The sequence below is a fragment of the Leptodactylus fuscus genome, chromosome 2 (genome assembly GCF_031893055.1).
Source record: "Leptodactylus fuscus isolate aLepFus1 chromosome 2, aLepFus1.hap2, whole genome shotgun sequence".
NCBI classification, from domain to species: Eukaryota; Metazoa; Chordata; class Amphibia; order Anura; family Leptodactylidae; genus Leptodactylus; species Leptodactylus fuscus.
In genome coordinates this window covers 267,045,466-267,068,636 of record NC_134266.1, presented here as the reverse complement: position 1 = coordinate 267,068,636, position 23,171 = coordinate 267,045,466, and the positions used below count along the sequence as shown (strand labels likewise).

General features: G+C 41.4%; 1 protein-coding gene across 9 annotated transcripts in view; it reads right to left on the bottom strand.

The window, feature by feature from the left end:
• Nucleotides 1–23,171, bottom strand: part of SYTL2 (synaptotagmin like 2) — a 328,908-nt gene that overhangs the window by 74,575 nt on the left and 231,162 nt on the right. For 7 of the 9 annotated variants that reach the window (XM_075266177.1, XM_075266180.1, XM_075266184.1 and 4 more), the window contains exon 1: nucleotides 2,810–2,901. The exons of the other annotated variants lie outside the window; for them this stretch is intronic. The gene's annotated coding sequence lies outside the window, so the exon portion shown is untranslated. Of the gene's footprint in view, nucleotides 1–2,809; nucleotides 2,902–23,171 lie in introns of those variants that run through there. 9 annotated transcript variants of the gene reach the window in all.

Below are 23,171 nucleotides of genomic sequence, written 5' to 3'. Positions count from 1 at the left end.
CAGGCCCTACAGTTCACATACACATGTGTGTCTAGATAGTACATATCTTGTACAGTGAGTATTTAGACTTTCCCTTTTCCAGGGATACAGACAGTGAATTAAACAGAAAAAAAGGAAATGAATAGCACACCTACTGACTGCCTCTATTAGTCATATAACTGCACATACCTGCGCTATGAGTCAAGTACATGAGCTTTATGTGACTATGTGCCTACTTAGACTCCATTGCTGACACATGGGGTGGCGGCTGGTTATGCCAGGAGCTATAGATTACAACTCCCAAACATACAGATCTCATATCTGCCAACTCTCACAGATTTGCTTGTCAACTTATTAGTGTTCTAGGAACAAACATTTCTCCCCCAAAGAGTGTCTGTACATGAAGATCTGCAGATAGAGCGAGGAGCTCCCATATAGCGGTCACCAACTAAGAGGAAGATGAGACTCCATGGACTGTTATACCCCAAATCAACCCCCCACATACTCTCCCACTCGACTCCGACTCACACACACACACACACACACACACTTTACTAGCTTTGGCAATGCCAAATATCTATTCGGACGTGCCAATAAAGCCTATTTGATTTGATTTGATTTCAGCGCCATCATAAATTATCCTGTGAGAATCTTAGGCTATGTTCACATGTAGGAATTGGCAATTTTCATTGAGCGGCAGAGAATTTAGCAGGGTGCTAAAAACATAAACGTCCACCTTGCCGTAGATTCAACCACATGTATGCATATTTTTAAATTTTACTTGCATTGGTCATACATAAGTATTAGACCCTTCAAAGAGCAAATATAGCGTCCATACCTCAACGGATGTAATAGGTGACAGTGTATGGGAGTATTATAAGGGAAATTGGGTAGATAACTATATTATGCAGATACAGGGCACCATGCACCTTTCTTTCACTACTTGCACCCAGATAGGCCGCACTTGTGCTTTTTAGGCCCTCAGTTTTTCAGTCTTCTACCAGAACTGCTGGTTCCAGAGAACTTGTTGCACCAGTTTTGGATTGTTGGTGGTGGTGGGGGGGCAGTAAAATTGAATAACTAGAAAGCCATCTTTCATCACGATGATAACATCATATCATCTGTCTAGAATCTCCAGCTGTAGGCCTCGAGGCCTGAAAGTAATATCAATGTCTACATGCCGAGGAATCTGCAGAAGAAGAAAAGCCGAAGGCGGGTTTCATGCAAGTGTAACAAGGTGCCCATATGCTGGCCTATGGGTCTAAACCAGAACCAACAGACTAGATCTGCACTCGGTGCAGAATTTACACCAAGTAATCCCGGCCTAAGGCTATGACTTCTATGTGGAAATTTAGTCCAATGCGGCCCTGTGCGCCCAGACTCAAATCCAAGTCACAGACTGGTGTAGATTTCTGATATAACTCACACCCCGACCTATCTAGATTCCAGCCCTGATCCACCCACTTGCCTAAAATTTCGCAAGCCGAACACATGAGATGAGATACCCCTTCATGTGCCAAGTGAAGCCGATATACACCTCGTTCCTCCTGAACGCCTCCATTTAGGGATCAGGGGGACATCCAACCTGGATCTTCATGAACAAGAATCATCAAAATTTCATTAGGAATGAACTGCATTACCAGATTCAGTCAATTCCTCATCCCCTATATAGTATACATGAACACCGATCAACTTATTACATGATCAATCATTCATTATGGGCCTGACATCGGCCATGTCAAAGTACCCCAAAAAGGAAACCCTGAATCTGTAAAGAAGGGGGTTCTGGTCGGTGGTCCACCATAGATCAACATTTCTAGATTCAAAGAATAAAAGAAGTTCCTGCCTCCTGTAAAATAACAGACGGGGTTCAGCAGCCGCACCCATTTTCGGGGCATGATATGCTCGAGCTGTTCAGCCCTGTGGTCCTGGGTTCAAATCCAGCCCAGGGTAACCTCTGCCTGGAGTTTGTATGTTTTCCCCCATGTTTGCATGGGTTTCCTCCTACATTCCAAAAAAATTTCTGCTGTGAAGACCAAACCTAAACAAAAACACACATACATGGTCCAAAGTTCTCTTCGCAGAAAAGCTGGTGGCGCTAAACCTCAGATATAAGGAGCCGATGTCCAAAAGAAAGTCTCCCTTGTTCACCAAGGAGGACTTATTTGCATATTCCTTTCCCAGAATTCTTAGCAAGGCATGCATGGTCTAATAAGTCCCTGCACACTACGAGGTGGCCTCATAGAGGAGACCTCTCCTTAGGAGACAAAGTGCCCCCTTCTGACCACGCGTAGACCCTCTCACCCAGCCAGTCCGTATCCTTGAAGCAGTCGCCTGCACTTGGGTCCCTCTTCTTTTTGGAGTGGTTATTCTGGTTTAGCTTTATTCCCAGACACTGGCACTAGGCTTCTGGAAATACCTTCCAAAAGGCGACGCTCGGTCATGTTCCCCTTTTCCACCAAGGAGGTCTCCTTTGCACATAAACCTCATCCTCAGAAGTTATACAAGTTTCACTATTGGATTTCTGCAGTATTATGCAAATCAGATGTCTGTGAACAATACCCCAATGCATGTCTAAGGTAGATAAATGGAAACGCCCTTTAAATTTAAAGCGGCTGACAGGTGCCCTAGCATTACCTACTGAAATGAAATAGTAAAGCAGCGTTGTCAAATCTTCCACAACTGTCTCTGCCAAAAAAGAGCAGGAAACAAAGCAAAGACCATAAAAAAAAAGGACGAAACAAAGGAAAGCGACAGTGTTAAGTAACATACATGGGCAAGAGCCAAGCAGGAGAGGTGGGGTGGGGGGGGGAATGCGTGGGACACTTACAGCACGGACCCGGGCCGACGTACATGTTAGGGATCGGAGGCTGGAATGAAACATTTGGGACGTTTCTAGTGAAGAACACTCTGGCTCTGGTAAGAACTGGCTCGACCTGTTCCGGTTTTACAACATTCATTAACTATACTTGTAGTTGTGCGGTGTCTCGAGAGAAAACAGGTAAGAGAAGTCAAATAGGAGGCCTGTGGCTTTAAGTCATTCCACGGAGATGTCGTCACGTCCATATAAAGGGGCCGATACTCTCCGTAGTGTAGTTGTAATCCTACTAATATTATAAATGTGAAACTTTGTGCGTTTGGATGTTTGTTACTCGATCATGCAAAAACGGCTTTACGGATTTAGATGAAGTTTGGCACAAAGATAGATTGTAACCTGGATTAACACATGGGCTAATGTTTATCCCGGTAAACGACATGGCTTCACAACTTATGAATTTAAACTGCAGGAAAATTCAGCTAATTGCAGTTTGCAGATAAAGCCTGCTCTGTTATTTCTCTATGTAAACACAAAGATAACACTGAGTCCATTGTGTACAAGCATCTGCAAATACAGGAAGTGAGAAGCAGACACTGCAGGCAGCGTGCTGAGACACTGAGATGGGAAAACCCCTTTAATCCAAATTGGCAGTCTCCAAATTTTAAACATGCCGGGAAAACGAAATCTAATCTAATGTGTCGCAAACAACGAGAGCTATGATGGTAGCCAGAAGTCAACAAACTTCTCCTTAAGCAGAACTGATGAGGTATGAGCAAGCTAGGTATCAAGCGGCTGTTAGAGCAGCCGAAACACCGGATCATCGACGCCAACAACACACTCATATGGTGTCCCAGAGAGCTGCTGAGATGCCAGAACAAGCACAGGCACGGCGAGAGGAACAAGTTTAGTAGAAGACCAGCCGGAGAGCTGCCGAAACGCCGAAGCAGGCGATTTTTTTTTTTTTTTTTAAATTGCTCACATTTTTCATTTCCCTCTGGACCCAAATCTGAAGTCCACGCAGACGAAGTCATGGCAGAAGCTAGTAACATATATGACAACCCTGTAACCTGTATATAGAAGGTTACACACTCCTGGAGTGTTCCAGAATTCAAGGGATGTACACGTAGCATTAGCTTGACATACATGTAGCACAACCTATTCTTCTCGGTTATCAGCCATATGAGAAGTAGAAGAGATGTCTACTCTGAAGTTGGTAAAATAGGGACGTCTAAGCCCTGTCCCCAGACCTGCCCACTTTGAGACTGGGTTTCATCAGTCACACCCCTTTTCAGGACAGGCTATGCTCAAGGTTCGTACTGTTGCCCTGCAGCGCTAGGGTCCAGAGTTCGAATCCAACCAATCGCAACATCAGCCTCTCTCAGCAGCCGATACAGAGAACAGAGCAGGAAGCAGACAGCACGATTCTATGCTTTTCACGGCTAGCCCATTAACCCATTCATTTATATGCCATACAGCAGGCATGTCAAACATGCAGCCCTATACAGGCATATCTGCGGCCCGCACAAAAGTCTCAAACTTTGTCTCTAAACTTTAGAGACAAAGTTTGAGACTTTTGTGCGGGCCGCAGATGTACAAGGAAAGCGAGCGGTGGATTGGGGCGGCCCTGCTGGACGCAGCGCTGCTCCAGCGGCCACCCCTCACCCTTCGCAGGGAGCAGGTCTTCCTGCCTGCTCTCTGCCTGCTCCGCCCCCTCCTCCCTCCGCTCTGCCCCCTCCTCCCCACACGCCGGGTGATGTGGCCACGTAATCAGGCCCGCACCCGTCGTGTGCCTGCGTCCTACTCGGTCTCACAAAACCGCTGCGCAGGCTGAAGAGCAGAAGCAGGTAAGCTTCTGCAGAAGAAATTGTGATTTTTTAAGTATTTAACCCCTATTCTACGGACAGGGGATAAATACTAGATATATGATGATGGGGGGGGGTTGGAGTGTTGGGGAAGGGTTGGGGGAGGGGGGCTTTTTGATGTCTGTCTGGCCCTTCCTTGGGCTTGAGGACTGTTTTTTTTTTTCCCATCACCTTGTAATTCTTTCACTTGGGGGTTAATTGGAGCATTACAGTCTGTAGTGCTCCTATTAACCCCCAAGTGCAAGAATTGCAAGTGGGTGGGAAAAAACAGTCCTCAGGCCCAAGGAAGGGCCAGACATCAGGAAGCCCCCCTCCCCCAGCACTCCAACCCTTCCCTAGCACTCCAACACAATAATGGTGTCTGCCAGCTTTAACTGAGGTGCCATTTTACCGGCAATCGCAGGCACCCGGAGCAAGATTCGGGGCCTGCGTGCATTTTTATGGCAGCCGGGAGCCTTGTGAGGCTCCAGCCTGTCATTCTATACTTTCTATTGTAGGCTACTCTATGTAGCCTGCAATAGAAATGCCGGATTTTTGCGATGCATGGTATTAGTAATCAGTCCCCTAGGCCCTATCCATTAGCTGCTGTGTGTGGCCCTCGCAACAACCTCTTGTTACTCATGTGGCCCTCAGGGTACCCTGAGTTTGACATGCCTGCCATACAGGACCATTATGTCAAGGAATGAGGCTTCAAAAAAATTGCCTATTTGGTGGACCGTTCTATTACATAGCCTATTGATGTCAATAGACAATGTGTAATACCACATTTCTGCTGTGGGGGCTGTGCAGGGAAATTGAGCACTTGCTGCCAGATTCCTCCACTGACCACAACAGATTGCTGCAGGTCTATGCAGCAGGATACCCAGGGAGCATAAAATGGAATTGTCCAACGTGGCCCTTGTGCCATATTGCAGGTTTATTTAGTATCAGCACTTCCTTCAAAGTAAAATTATCATATGGAAACAATAAGAAGCACAAACACTGCTCAGAGCAGAGAAGAATGCAGCTGGGCGAGGAAAGTGAAGTCCATATTAGGAGGAGAGAAGTTCTCAGTCTTGTTTTATAGATCTGGAATGTGAGCAGAAAACACGCAGGCATTTCACGTATGTATCACGTTACAGGGGATTATTGCATCCAGCAGTGCGCCAACTCAGAGAATCCCCACGTCAACACAGGCTCTCATGTTACCCGCTGCCCAACTGCTACCGTGTACACACTACTCTGCCAGTGGGAGAATACGGTTTTATTTTAAGCTGTGGCTCTACACCAATTCCCATGACCGATGTGAACCCAAGGGTGAGATGTGTTTATATTGTGAGAAGGCGAGAAGAACGCAAGACACTGCAGAGAGCAGTATTATAGTAGTTATATTCTTGTACATAGGAGGTAGTATTATAGTAGTTATATTCTTGTACATAGGAGTAGTATTATAGTAGTTATATTCTTGTACATAGGAATAGTATTATAGTAGTTATATTCTTGTACATAGGAATAGTATTATAGTAGTTATATTCTTGTACATAGGTAGTATTATAGTAGTTATATTCTTGTACATAGGAGCAGTATTATAGTAGTTATATTCTTGTAGATAGGAGCAGTATTATAGTAGTTATATTCTTGTACATAGGAGTAGTATTATAGTAATTATATTCTTGTACATAGGTAGTATTATAGTAGTTATATTCTTGTACATAGGAGCAGTATTATAGTAGTTATATTCTTGTACATAGGAGTAGTATTATAGTAGTTATATTCTTGTAGATAGGAGCAGTATTATAGTAGTTATATTCTTGTACATAGGAGTAGTATTATAGTAGTTATATTCTTGTACATAGGAGCAGTATTATAGTAGTTATATTCTTGTACATAGGAGCAGTATTATAGTAGTTATATTCTTGTACATAGGAGCAGTATTATAGTAGTTATATTCTTGTACATAGGAATAGTATTACAGTAGTTATATTCTTGTACATAGGAGCAGTATTATAGTAGTTATATTCTTGTACATAGGAGTAGTATTATAGTAGTTATATTCTTGTACATAGGAGCAGTATTATAGTAGTTATATTCTTGTACATAGGAGCAGTATTATAGTAGTTATATTCTTGTACATAGGAGCAGTATTATAGTAGTTATATTCTTGTACATAGGAGCAGTATTATAGTAGTTATATTCTTGTACATAGGTAGTATTATAGTAGTTATATTCTTGTACATAGGGGCAGTATTATAGTAGTTATATTCTTGTACATAAGAGCAGTATTATAGTAGTTATATTCTTGTACATAGGAGTAGTATTATAGTAGTTATATTCTTGTACATAGGAGCAGTATTATAGTAGTTATATTCTTGTACATAGGAATAGTATTACAGTAGTTATATTCTAGTACATAGGAGCAGTATTATAGTAGTTATATTCTTGTACATAGGAATAGTATTACAGTAGTTATATTCTAGTACATAGGAGCAGTATTATAGTAGTTATATTCTTGTACATAGGAGCAGTATTATAGTAGTTATATTCTTGTACATAGGAGTAGTATTATAGTAGTTATATTCTTGTACATAGGGGCAGTATTATAGTAGTTATATTCTAGTACATAGGAGGTAGTATTATAGTAGTTATATTCTTGTACATAGGAGCAGTATTATAGTAGTTATATTCTTGTACATAGGAGCAGTATTATAGTAGTTATATTCTTGTACATAGGAGCAGTATTATAGTAGTTATATTCTAGTACATAGGAGGTAGTATTATAGTAGTTATATTCTTGTACATAGGAGCAGTATTATAGTAGTTATATTCTTGTATATAGGAGCAGTATTATAGTAGTTATATTCTTGTACACATAGGGTAATATTATAGCGGTTATATTAAAGGGATGCTATCTTTCAAAGACAATTTTTTCTGAGTAACACGTTGGAATAGCTGTAGTCTCCTCCGCGCCGCCATTCCGTAGCTATCCCGGTTTTTGTTGGTACACAAATGAGTTCTCTGGCAGCACTGGGGGCGGGCCACAACACTAAAACAGCACTGGGGGTGACCCCAATGCTGCGAGAGAACCCTCTCCAGCGCCGCCTCCATCTTCTTCAGCAACGTCCTCTTCACCTGTCTCCTTCCGGTGCAGGTTTCAGACTTCTAGGCCTTGGGCAGAGCAGACTGCGCATGCCCACAGGCCACAAGAAAATGGCCGCTTACACAGTATTGTAAGCGGCGAGAGAAATCATTTACATACCTACAAAAACCGTGATTCCTACGGAATGGAGGCGCGGAGAAGACATCTAAAGGTAGGAGAAGAATAAGGCTATTCTGACGTGTGACTCAGAAAAAAGGTGTTTGAAAGATAGGATCCCTTTAAGCATATAAACAGGATTCCATTATGTACATATACTTACAGATTACGTGTGAATATAGCTTTATAGCTGTCCCAATCTCTGTTCCGTACATCCGAATGAAGCCATTTCTGCAGCATATGGCTTCTATTTAGATGACAGAGATTCCAGCTACATTCTGGTACTTGTGAATTCAGCATGTACTGTATCTAAATGTAGTTGTATTGGTGGGAACACTGAAGGCGAGAACATGTGAGCGCAGATGGAAAGCTTCAGTTTCCAGACTTCAAGCCACATTAACATAGGAAACAGTTAACCATCACATCAGTTCAGCAGGAAACACAAGATTATCATCTGCAACTAAACTGTCTCCTACCACAATGTAAGAAGGTCGGAGATTCAGAATTCTAGAATCAGCGTCTTAAAATAGTCCAGAATGAGCAATCAATAGAAAATGTTCCCAAATAAGGGATTAGACGTAGAAGTTACCACACGCTTTACCCACAAAGCCTGACGTAGGACAACATGAATGCAATTTGTAAGAGAAATCAATCCCTCCAGTATTTCTTCTGTCAAATTTTAGTTTGTTTTTTTTTTTATCCAGCTTTTGCCTGGCGATATCGGTTTTAAGGGAACAAGTCACGTTGTATATACAGTCCACTCTGTAGGCAGCATGTTGTAGTGCAGGAGGATATAGAGTTTACATCTCTGCTCTTTCTAGTCGTAGGAGTCCAGTGGGCGTGGCTACCCAGTAATGGACAGCTATTCCTATACACAATCCTACAGGAAAGGCAGCCTGTAGATGAACAAACCAGGCCGGGTTTGTAGCAAATTTTCTAAAAATCTTGGATTCGATCAAACCCAATTCTCCAATAAATGGAGGCTCAGGGGGAGGTGTGGGGCAAACTTGCAGAGTCCGGTGTGCATGGGGTGAAACAAACATCATGACACTGACTCAATTCAATACAAGTAACGCATAGGTAGGTTTATGGCGTATAATTTTATCGCCCACAATAGAATCTGTCTATAAGACGGCTATGTAATATGTAGGAAGACGTCGCCAAATAGCTTTAGAATTATAATGTGATATAACACAACTCTGTCATAGTGGTCAGCCATGTGCCAAAGTATTCAGATATACGCAAGAACGGGGCTGTATCTTCTGACCGCTCTGCAGTTATGTCACCGTCCTGTGCAGGGAGAAGATCTCTAAACCCAGCCATAAGTCCGGGACGAGGAAACCCACAAACCCACAAATTTCGTTTCCTCCAATGCTGCTGAGTCTTCAACATAATTCAATATTTACGTGGCTTGTAAATTCATAAAATTTTCCATATTTCTGCGCTCCGTCTGATCCGAGTGCCATGACACTGGCCAAGCTTTTCTATGAATACTTGTCAGCCATGATAAACCCGAGAAACAGGCCTGACAGGAGAGAGACATTTCTTTTATGTATTCTAAAGACAGATAGGACTTAGTGCAAATCCTGTGATTTTAAGACTAGTCATCTCAAAAGGGATTCTACCATTAAAAACTTTTTTTTGTAGATAAGACATCGGAGTAGCCTTTAGAAAGTCTATTCGTCTCTTACCTTTAGATGTGATCTCCGCCACGCTGTTCCTTAGAAATACCGATTTTTACCGGTATGCAGATTAGTTCTCTCTCAGCTATGGGGGCGGGCCCCAGTGCTGGAAATGCGATGGTGGCGTCCCCACTGCTGCTCGAGAACAAGCTCCAGCAACGCCTCTATCTTCTGCTGGATCCTCCCCTTCTTTCTTAGTCTTCACCTCCAACGCCTGCACAGTTGGCTCTGCCAGTGAGACACTAGTAGAGCTGACTGCGCATGCGCGCAATTGCGGCGTCGGAACTATGGCCGCGGGCATGCGTAGTCAGCTCTACTAGCGTCTCACTGACAAAGCCAACTGCGCAGGCGTTGGAGGTGATGCCGAAGAAAGAAGGGGAGGATCCAGCAGAAGATAGAGGCGTCGCTGGAGCCTGTTTTCGAGCAGCAGTGGGGACGCCCCCATCGCATTTCCAGCGCTGGGGGCCTCCCCCATCGCTGTGAGATAACTAATTTGCATACCGATAGAAACCGGTATTTCTAAGGAACGGCACGGCGGCGATCACATATAAAGGTAAGAGACGAATAGCCTTTCTAAAGGTTATTCCGACGTCTTATCTACAAAAAAAAAGTTTTTAATGGTAGAATCCCTTTAAAGGGGAGGTAAATTTACCCCAATACATCCAGTGGATTCTTCATGATGGAAATGGGGTTCCGACACTGGATCATGAAATCGAAACCACCCCATAGGAAACTCCCTCAAAAATTGTTCAAAATGTTTAGGAATTAGGGTTGAGCGATCAGGACACATCGGATTCCGATTGAGCAAATTTCACGGTCGGGAGGAAAATGATTGAAAATCGGATTTTAAAAACTATCCTGAAATCTCAAGATCAGCTCAACCCTACATATCACTTCGTGATAACTAGGTTTGAGTGATCGGGAAAGATCGAATTGCAATTGGCGATCGAGAAAATTTCACGATGAGGAGGAAAATCATCGAAAATCGGATGTAGAAGTGATTTATTACTTCTGATTTGATGGCAGGAGAGAGTGGATAAGGGAGGGGTACTCAGCGAGAGCAGATAGAGGAATCATGAGAATTGTAGTTTGTCCATACAGAACAGTGATCCAAAGGAGCAGCAAGTAAAATAAAGCCAAGGCTGCACAAGGGAGCAGCGAGTATATAACACTGCTGTGGATGCATTCGTAGATTATGGATAACCCCTTGATTCAATCTCACCCCATTAAAAAAAATATTTATACAATTGATACGTATTGGATAATGGGTGGAATATATATGCCAGTGATCGGCAAAAGTGGTGACATTTCCTAATCCAGGGACCAGGAGGAGACTGGCAAGTGACTCCATATTCATCAGAATGGCAGTGGTATTGGATCACAGAGGCGAGTAGGACTTATTTTTGTAAGCCATTCGAACCTTTTTGATATATTTTTACTGCCCTCTTTGAGGTTGAGCTGACCTGCGCCATTTCCCTACTATCCAACCAATGAGCAGGTTACATATAAAGATATTACGCTGGTATGGGTTACTCCCTCTATTCATGTGCTACTATGTATAAGGCGATCGTCTGGGGACATTTTCTGGTCGTTCGTAGAACGATCCAATCCAATCATGAAGACCATTTTCAATCCACCATCTTTGCAAAAAAACACAAAAATGAAGTATTTACCAACTCTTATCCTGCGGTTTTCACACTCGACCCTCTTTCCCACTGGGCGGTTTCTGGCGACACCTTTTGCACCAAGAGCCAAATCCACCACAAACAAGGGAGCAGTCAAACAATTCTTGGACCTCCTCTGAAGCCTCCTCTCAAGTTTCTCACCTTTCCCCAAGTTATCTAAGGAATGGCCAAGTGACCAATCACAGCAGAGAAGCCCTTTCTATTTATTTAACAAATGTTTGTGTTTGTATAAAAGGGAAAGTCAGTTTTGACATTTGTAAAGCTCTGACATTCTTTAGACATGCCGATACATTACTGGGTTTTGTTTTCGGGAATGTTACTTCATCTAGATCAGTTGTACTCTAGAGTACCTAAGCAGACCAGGTACTAAAGACTTCCCTTAGGGGGGTCAGAAAAACATGGCGCCAAACATGACCGTAGGTCGTTGGTCAACTCCAATGGAACAATCCATGGATCGGCGTCAAGAAGATAAATAGTCATCGATCTTTGGCTACCCAACATTCTGCAGAGGATTCTGGGTAGGGCTTGCGCTGACCCTTCTTCTTTGGCCAAATTTACTTGGATTGGTATAAAAAATGGGTGTTACTAACCTGCGTTATTTAAGCACCAGCAACAATCCAACATGGAGGAAGAGTGGACACCACTTGTACCTTCCAAGTAGTATTTATGGGCACGGTTACCTCATTTAGCCTTCTGGATCAGTTACTTCCCCATAGGCTTAATGGCAACATGGAGGTCACAAAATATAACGAAGACATCATGGACAAAACCCAAATGATAACAGTCGTAATAACCATAACAAGAGTCACACCCACGCTGGATTATACAGATTAGATGGAGATTTTATTATCTATCCGTCATCAACCACCATAAGCCATAAGTGCCGTTCATAGGGAACGGACACAATACAAGGAAACGGTTTTCAGAGCTTCGCCGCACCACTCCTCAAGGCAGGACACAAACCCGACATCCACAAACACACAACAACATAGTGACAGATTGTCCAGAAAGAAAATCCAAACAATGGCCGTGTCCTCAAAGGGGGAAGATGTTATTTTACTAGGCAAGTGACATATTATGCAATAGATATTAAGTGTAATTAAAATAGATCTAAAGGGGTTTTACAGTCTTCAACCATCTTAGCGGTGATGGTCTAGTCTTGATCAGGAGTCAATGGGTACGACCATGAAGGCAGGAACTTTCTGTGGTCTGGGACGTGTCAGAAACCCGGCCATGATATTCTTGTTGTGAACAGGTTATAAGGCAGGGGCAGAGCACGATCATATCCAACCGGCATTTTTCAGCAGTATAATGCTCGCCCTCGCATACAGGTTTCCCAGGAAGGTCTCCACCATATAACACATCATTGTCCCGACGAGTCACCATATTCATCGCCAATACAGAATTTATAGGACCGGTTAGGACACAACTTATGAGTGTGCAGATCTACAGGCCCGGCTGTACCAGCTGTGGTAAATGTACTGCTATATACCATACAGACCTGTATATACCTCCATGTCCTGCCGTATTTCATCTTCTATCCAGACTACAGGTGTAACATCTGTGGTAAATGTACTGCTATATACCATACAGAGCCTGTATATAGCTCCATGTCCTGCCGTATCTCATCTTGTATCCAGACTACAGGTGTAACATCTGTGGTAAATGTACTGCTATATACCATACAGAGCCTGTATATACCTCCATGTCCTGCCATATCTCATCTTGTATCCAGACTACAGGTGTAACATCTGTGGTACTGCTATATACCATACAGAGCCTGTATATACCTCCATGTCCTGCCGTATCTCATCTTGTATCCAGACTACAGGTGTAATATCTGTGGTAAATGTACTGCTATATACCATACAGAGCCTGTATATACCTCCATGTCCTGCCGTATCTCATCATGTATCCAGACTACAGGTGTAACATCTGTGGTAAATGTACTGCTATATACCATACAGAGCCTGTATATACCTCCATGTCCTGCCGTATTTCATCTTGTATCCAGACTACAGGTGTAACATCTGTGGTAAATGTACTGCTATATACCATACACAGCCTGTATATACCTCCATGTCCTGCCGTATCTCATCTTGTATCCAGACTACAGGTGTAACATCTGTGGTAAATGTACTGCTATATACCATACAGAGCCTGTATATACCTCCATGTCCTGCCGTATCTCATCATGTATCCAGACTACAGGTGTAACATCTGTGGTAAATGTTCTGCTATATACCATACACAGCCTGTATATACCTCCATGTCCTGCCGTATCTCATCTTGTATCCAGACTACAGGTGTAACACCTGTGGTAAATATACTGCTATATACCATACAGAGCCTGTATATACCTCCATGTCCTGCCGTATCTCATCTTGTATCCAGACTACAGGTGTAACATCTGTGGTATATATACTGCTATATACCATACAGAGCCTGTATATACCTCCATGTCCTGCTGTATCATCTTGTATCCAGACTACAGGCCTATAACATCTGTGGTATATATACTGCTATATACCATACAGAGCCTGTATATACCTCCATGTCCTGCTGTATCATCTTGTATCCAGACTACAGGCCTATAACATCTGTGGTAAATGTACTGCTATATACCATACAGAGCCTGTATATACCTCCATGTCCTGCCGTATCTCATCTTGTATCAAGGACAATTTCTCCTTCCTGGGTTGGGAAGTGGAGAAAGAGTCATTTTTCTCTGATCATATGCTCTCCTCAGCCATTTCACTATCCTACCTCCTAACTTCACATTCACGCTGATTGAATCAGTTTGGGGTGAAAAACAGACAGACAATCAGTGAGGAATAAAGTTACTTTCAGCCCCCAGACATAAGGCTGCAGCTTCTAGTAAGTGTTTTATCTCATCCCAGTCAAGTTATCTCACATTGCTGTATAAAGGCCTCCACGCTGCTGCCTCAAACAAAATGGAAACTAGCTTCCTTCCTTGCAAATATTCCTTTAACATGCAAATTCTCCGTTTATAGTTTAGAGAGACTTTGATGGAATTTGTTTAGGAGGAAATTTTTTTAAAAATATTTTCAGTAAATTGTAGAGATCTCCTTCAAATTCAGGTTCTCTGTCACAAGTAGATTGATAATGATAATAACTTCCTCTATAGCCATTCATACCATGCCCTTCATTGGCCTCCGGAGGATTCACAATAGCTGCAAACTCCTGTTATCTTCAAGCTGCTGAGCAGGTTTGTGAAGATGTGCGGTCACGTACCTGTCATTGTCTGCAGAGGCGCTCCTGCTCTTACACGTAGCTACGGTACATGACAATTATGAAAGCTACGGGATTATCTTAGATACGAAACCTAGTAATCTTTCGTCACGATATGTAAGACCTCTCATTGCAGTGAATGGACCTCCCCGAAGTCCAGACTATAGATCTCACAGAGGATTGTCTACACTGCAAACAATTGGCTTCTTCAGCTCTTGAATGTTCCCGCTGACTCTGATCAAGACAATGGTGGCAACTAGAAACAAAATGTATTAGAATACTTAAAGGGATTGTCCAAACTAAATCAAAATCTCCCTGGGGGCCAGGGGTGGGGTAATATATAAAATAAATGAGATTCACCTACCCCAGGTCCTTGGCTAGGGCAGAATGTCCCCAGTCCCTGATGGTCCATGGACTGATATATTGGAAGTGCAGAGCGTCAGGTGATCACCGCGGCCAATCACTGGCCTCAGATACGTTGTTTTGCTACAATGTATCGGTGCATGGCAAAAGTAAGTTGCAAAGGATACACTGGCCCAATTTACTATTGAGGATTCGACAAGACACTGGCATAATGATGGCACACATTTCGTGTATCTATGTTGGGCTACAATTTTACGACATCCATATGCGGAATCTCAAAAAGGAGATGTGGCTTAAATGCGCTACAATGAACCAAAAATGCGCAACAGTGTCACATGACATGCTCTGTCCCCCAGACCAGGTTCTAACACAGGGAACACCACAACGGAGATGGAGTAGGGGGGGGATTTATTAAGACTAGCACATGATGGTTTCAACCTCTTAATAATCTTGTGAGCTTCCATGCGCCAGAACTGAAGTCTACACCAGCCAGAGACTGACTCACAGCAGTTTTCTATCACATCTGTTGGTCCGAGGCGTCCACGTCTGACTCCGCCTAGATCGCCCCCAGCCCTGCCCACTTTGCAGATCAGTACATGTAGAAAATAGCACTTTTTTTTGTGCAAACTCACTTTTTGTGCCAGAGAAGTAACATGACTATTTTAGTACATACTCCAAGTATCGCCCAGAGCGTTCCTTTAAGCTTTACTTACAATAAACCAATTTGTAGGGGTTACTGCTGCCGCCCCATAGACTGGCATTAGGTGACAGCTATCTGGCTAGAAAAGTGAGTCAGACATGATCAAATAGGGAGTGAACCCTTCTGTAAATAACCCGCCCAGCCATGTCCACTGAACTAACAGGAGCTGGAGGAGAAGAATACCGCGCTATCGCACCTAATAAAAGATAAGGACATGCCAGGAAAATGTGAGCGGATCTCTGCCAGGGAGACGTTCAGTGGCCTGACTTAGACAACAGGGGGCGCCAAAGTTACTCACTAGTTATATCACAATGCTAGAACTAGTGATGTCATCACTTCTTCTGAGGGTCAGCTGGAAATTTAGATGGAAGATCAAGTGACACAGAACTGACCCATTGCACTGGGTACATCAGGGGTTGGATTGGGGTAGTTATCCCTTTAGTGAATAGACCATGCAACAGCCACGGCAGCTCTTTGATCTCAAAGCTCAGGGAGTCTGCAAATTCAGCACTTATCATCATGCCCATCTTCTTCAGGTTATAAGCTCCTATGGGCAGGGTCCACCCGACGTTTGTTACATCGTCTGTTCACTTGATTGGGACAGAGTTGTGATCAGGCCATGTGATGGAAGAAAGTGACGTCACATGGACTACTAAGGGCACACTGCTTCCACTAAAAATAGATGATCTGCAGGAGTGAAGGACCCTCACAGCTCTTCAGTAAACTAACTATCCTAAAGTATAAAATTTAAGATGTTTGCAGCCACCACTAGAGGGAGCATAGCATTGAGTTCAATAAAAGATGTGCCTAGTGAACTCCCCCTAGTGGTTTCCATAAGCAGCACAACTAATAGGGATTCCAATCATAACAGAATATACCCCATATACATGGAATATGGACATATATAAAGTGCATTAGTCAGATACTGTAAATTAGAATAGTTTGACCAGCAGAATCACTGAGATCCACTTTCCTTGTAATACACCTAATACAATGATGACAGAAGTCAAGAGTCTGAAGCATGGGCAGCATTTATACAAGTAATATACTGCAGCTGCCTCTAAAAAAAGATTCTGAGAAACATCTGACAATTGCTACTAGATGTGAAAGCTAAATAGGAATTACAGGGATTACAAATTATAATCTCCTTCAGTGCAGACATTTATAATATGTCAATAGCAAATGCCATAAAGAGACATCCTGGTGTTCTCAAATACATCTGAAGTTAATAGGAACAATTATACTATTAACTTAATAACGTCATAGAAGTGAAATACAGCTTACCCTAATACATGTAATAATTGTTAGTTATTGGAACATCAGCCACACTTTAGGAAAGAGTACAATGACAGTAACTAATACAGCTCAAACATCCAAGAAAACAACTACTATAATACTGCTCCTATGTACAAGAATATAACTACTATAATACTACTCCTATGTACAAGAATATAACTACTATAATACTGCTCCTATGTACAAGAATATAACTACTATAATACTGCTTCTATGTACAAGAATATAACTACTATAATACTACCTCCTATGTACAAGAATATAACTACTATAATACTGCTCCTATGTACAAGAACATAACTACTATAATACTGCTCCTATGTACAAGAATATAACTACTATAATACTGCTCCTATGTACAAGAATATAACTACTATAATACTGCTCCTATGTACAAGAATATAACTACTATAATACTGCTCCTATGTACAAGAATATAACTACTATAATACTACTCCTATGTACAAGGATATAACTACTATAATACTACTCCTATGTACAAGAATATAACTACTATAATACTACTCCTATGTACAAGAATATAACTACTATAATACTGCTCCTATGTACAAGAATATAACTACTATAATACTACCTCATATGTACAAGAATATAACTACTATAATACTACTCCTATGTACAAGAATATAACTACTATAATACTGCTCCTATGTACAAGAATATAACTACTATAATACTACCTCCTATATACAAGAATATAACTACTATAATACTACCCCTATATACAAGAATATAACTACTATAATACTACCTCCTATATACAAGAATATGACTACTATAATACTGCTCCTATGTACAAGAATATAACTACTATAATACTACTCCTATGTACAAGAATATAACTACTATAATACTACTCCTATGTACAAGAATATAACTACTATAATACTACTCCTATGTACAAGAATATAACTACTATAATACTGCTCCTATGTACAAGAATATAACTACTATAATACTACCTCATATGTACAAGAATATAACTACTATAATACTGCTTCTATGTACAAGAACATAACTACTATAATACTGCTCCTATGTACAAGAATATAACTACTATAATACTGCTCCTATGTACAAGAATATAACTACTATAATACTGCTTCTATGTACAAGAATATAACTACTATAATACTACCTCCTATGTACAAGAATATAACTACTATAATACTGCTCCTATGTACAAGAATATAACTACTATAATACTGCTCCTATGTACAAGAATATAACTACTATAATACAGCTCCTATGTACAAGAATATAACTACTATAATACTGCTCCTATGTACAAGAATATAACTACTATAATACTGCTCCTATGTACAAGAATATAACTACTATAATACTACCTCCTATATACAAGAATATAACTACTATAATACTACCCCTATATACAAGAATATAACTACTATAATACTACCTCCTATATACAAGAATATGACTACTATAATACTGCTCCTATGTACAAGAATATAACTACTATAATACTGCTCCTATGTACAAGGATATAACTACTATAATACTGTTTGATCATTTCAATTGCTTTTTAAGTAACCCATTGAAGGTATATTGGGAAACCTGAGGGCACCATACAGCAGCATATTTTGTTATCCTCTATAAACACCATTCCTCTTAGCAGTACTAGAAATATCATACAGGTCACAACAAAGTCCTGCTGGGAAACTGCAGTTTTCACTTTTCTAAGAAGGTTTAGCACTTTCTATCAGTGTAGGGTGTTGTTCTTGCAAGTTTTGGCGTGCCACACTTACCTGGCAGATTTATACCAGATGTTAAGTTGCTAATTTGTTGCCGAGTTATAATGAGTCATTGGATAACATAGTGACACACTGATGATTAAACACAAGAGAGGAAGCTAAACGCAAGACAGCAGGAATGGGCAAAAGCCACATTTCACATAAGTCCTAATAATACTACTCCTATGTACAAGAATATAACTACTATAATACTGCTCCTATGTACAAGAATATAACTACTATAATACTACTCCTATGTACAAGAATATAACTACTATAATACTACCTCCTATGTACAAGAATATAACTACTATAATACTACTCCTATGTACAAGAATATAACTACTATAATACTGCTCCTATGTACAAGAATATAACTACTATAATACTACTCCTATGTACAAGAATATAACTACTATAATACTACCTCCTATGTACAAGAATATAACTACTATAATACTACTCCTATGTACAAGAATATAACTATTATAATACTACTCCTATGTACAAGAATATAACTACTATAATACTACTCCTATGTACAAGAATATAACTACTATAATACTACTCCTATGTACAAGAATATAACTACTATAATACTACTCCTATGTACAAGAATATAACTACTATAATACTACTCCTATGTACAAGAATATAACTACTATAATACTACTCCTATGTACAAGAATATAACTACTATAATACTACTCCTATGTACAAGAATATAACTACTATAATACTACTCCTATGTACAAGAATATAACTACTATAATACTACCTCCTATGTACAAGAATATAACTACTATAATACTACTCCTATGTACAAGAATATAACTACTATAATACTACTCCTATGTACAAGAATATAACTATTATAATACTACCTCCTATGTACAAGAATAACTACTATAATACTACCTCCTATGTACAAGAATATAACTACTATAATACTGCTCCTATGTACAAGAATATAACTACTATAATACTGCTCCTATGTACAAGAATATAACTACTATAATACTACTCCTATGTACAAGAATATAACTACTATAATACTGCTCCTATGTATAAGAATATAACTACTATAATACTACTCCTATGTACAAGAATATAACTACTATAATACTACCTCCTATGTACAAGAATATAACTACTATAATACTACCTCCTATGTACAAGAATATAACTACTATAAGGGTGCATTCACACTGAGTAAACGCTAGCTTATTCTGAACGTAAAACACGTTCAGAATAAGCGGCGTCTAAAGCAGCTCCATTCATTTCTATGGGAGCGGGGATACGAGCGCTCCCCATAGAAATGAATGGGCTGCTTCTTTCACTCCGTGCAGTCCCATTGAAGTGAATGGGGAGTGCCGGCGTGTACGCTCCGGCATGAGCAGAGCTTGCCGTATACGCCGGCACTCCCCATTCACTTCAATGGGACTGCACGGAGTGAAAGAAGCAGCCCATTCATTTCTATGGGGAGCGCTCGTATGCCGGCTCCCATAGAAATGAATGGAGCTGCTTTAGACGCCGCTTATTCTGAACGTGTTTTACGTTCAGAATAAGCTAGCGTTTACTCAGTGTGAATTCACCCTAATACTGCCCCAATGTACAAGAATATAACTACTATAATACTACCTTCTATATACAAGAATATAACTACTATAATACTACTCCTATGTACAAGAATATAACTACTATAATACTACCTTCTATATACAAGAATATAACTACTATAATACTGCTCCTATGTACAAGAATATAACTACTATAATACTACTCCTATGTACAATTATGACTATGACTGAAATATACATGCATGATCACCTGTCAACTCAGATTACAGAAATGCTATCAGTCCTTCTTACATGATAATATAATAATAAATTTTATTTATATAGCGCCAACATATTCCGCAGCGCTGTATGATGGGTGGGGTTCCATAGGTATTTGTTTTACACATTTGTATATTACCTACCTGGGGCATAACTAGAATAGCACTAGAGGAGTCAATTAGAAGAAGAAACTGGGCAGTGATGTAGGATTCCCTTATAGATATTGAAGGACCTATGTATTTGTCCTTTGTACGTTTCTTATATTCTAGCCCTGCTGATGGCCCATATCAGGAGAAAGGTTGTGGTCATTGGTGGTCCATGAGACATTGCAAGCTACAAGAGCTCAGCATCAGACCGCGATACGTGACAAACCCATTTACTTGCTCCTCCCGTCCTTATCTCTTATCCCTCAGGACATAAGATTCCTCCTTCTCTGGCCGGTACGTCTGGTCCTTAAATGCACCTCAAAAACTTCCATAGGAACATGCGAGATATTCTTGAGGCGACAGGTAATAAATCTCCCGCCCACCACTATGTCACATACAGTTGTTGGTTTTGCAATCATAAAATGTCCACCCTGAACTTTGGAACCATTGTTCCGTCTTCAGGATCAACAGCTGACTGTGAACTGGAATTTTTATAGATCTCTCGATATGTGGCGTGCGGGGCAGGCGGACATCATGGGATTACAGTGTAGGGAGCGTGACCCTGGTGGGACGTCAGCATTACTCGCCTCTGTAGTTTCTACAGTTTGGGGGGGAATTTTTTTTATTTTTGTACTTTCTTAAATATTGCACACCGAGGCACTGCCATACACAAAGGAAAAAAAGTTAGCCAAACCAGACTTTATGGTGGGACCAACCAGGTTACGTCTATGGAGGGTCCCGGCTCTCCGACGGATGTTGTCCACCAGAAGATCCCCAGAAGGCCCAGGATCCAATACAATAACATCCAACGGAGATACCCAAATCGTAAGGGTACTGTGGTCTATTTCATAGATCATGGGCCCCCAGAGTCATAGTTTCTACTGGGCCCCAAGGAACTGCAGTCTGAAAGGAAGGATATGCCTTGGTGACTATTACCAGGCCCCATTTTGGTACCCTTGCACCCTGTAGAGATCTGGTAGCAGCTTGCTCTCCTGTCTCCATTGAAAACACACGTATGCACGGCTGAACATCCATGTTTATGACCTGCATTGGCAGGAATCGCTGCCTGTTGTCACCTTGATTATAGGATCCATTAACCTTATTCTTCATGGAGTCAAGCCTTTTTACTTATTGGGGTTGTCCAGGATCTGAAGATAATGGAATAGGTCATCACATCCAGCTTGGTCGTTGTCAGACTCCCAGACCCTGTCCTGACCAGAAGTAGCCCTGCTCTGGTTTATGTGAATGGGCTGCAGTTGCAGGCACCACCAGAAGCTATATACAGTATACAGAGCTCTGCATAGTATAGTGGTAGCAATGGAGAACTGCAGCTACACTCCCATTCACTTCTATAGGAGCAGGGCGACTTCTGGCTGTATACCTCATCTATGATTTTGGCAGCCACATACACTAATCGGTGCAGGGTCTCTCTGTCGGACCTTGACCATTCTGATGCCGACGACCTATCCTCTAGATAGATAATGAGTATCAATTATCTCCAGATCCTGGACAACCCCTTTAATTCCTGCTCCTTTTTGGGAACAAGGTACCCCCCTCTTTTCATGATGGTGGTCATGCTTCTCTGTGACATGACCAGCACATAACACATGTAACATGACTAGGCGCTCAGCGGATGCAGAAGCATTGCACAAGGTCCGGGGACTCGCCCACTCTTGCAGGAAGTCACCCCATTTTGTGGGAGCCTCTTTCGTTGCCAGCTATGACAGGTCTAGAGAACATTGCCACCACTCTCCTACCAAACGGAGTTCAGTTTGCCCCAATTTTGCTGGCTCATGAATTATACGTGTGACGACAGATCACTATTAAAGATATATTTTCTTTTTCCATTCAATATGGCTGCCACCCAGCTTTCTGAGACTGGTACAGTAAGCCTGCCTTATTATGTAGCAGGATAATTTTGCCATTTCAGAGCCTAGGAAAGCTGGGTGGAGACCAGGAACCCCTTACCAATTTCCGCGCACGGCTCCGATTACCATAAAACACTCATTTAAATTCTTGGCCTTTGCACCAGAAGAAAAAAAAATAAAAATCTAGATGGGACCAGAATATCTGGAAATCCTGCTGACCTGAAAACATACAGAACGTGTAGCATAGGGTGTCCTGACCCACTTAAAGGGACAGTACACTCAAAACAATCTGCATATGCAAGTAGTAAAGGAGAGGTATTGTGTCATCGCTATATATAAGGAAATTACATAGGCAGTGATTTGAGGGGGAGGGGGGGTCTCACTGACTATCCTTTTGCATATTAAAAGGGGTATTCCCCAAGATAATTTGCAGATGGAGGGTCAGACCCTCACCGACTAGGAGCACATGGGACTTTTGACAGTGGTTGTGCAGGTCCAACATAACCGATCACACTTTACCCACACATCTGTATTTTAAGGGAGAGGTCCAAGCAAGAGCAACACCTGCAAGACAAAGATGACTGTGCACGTTAGATGGCCGAGCAGGACCCCAAAATCATCTGGATCAGCCGCCGACATTGACCTAATGTGTACATTACCTTTACTCCATGCAGA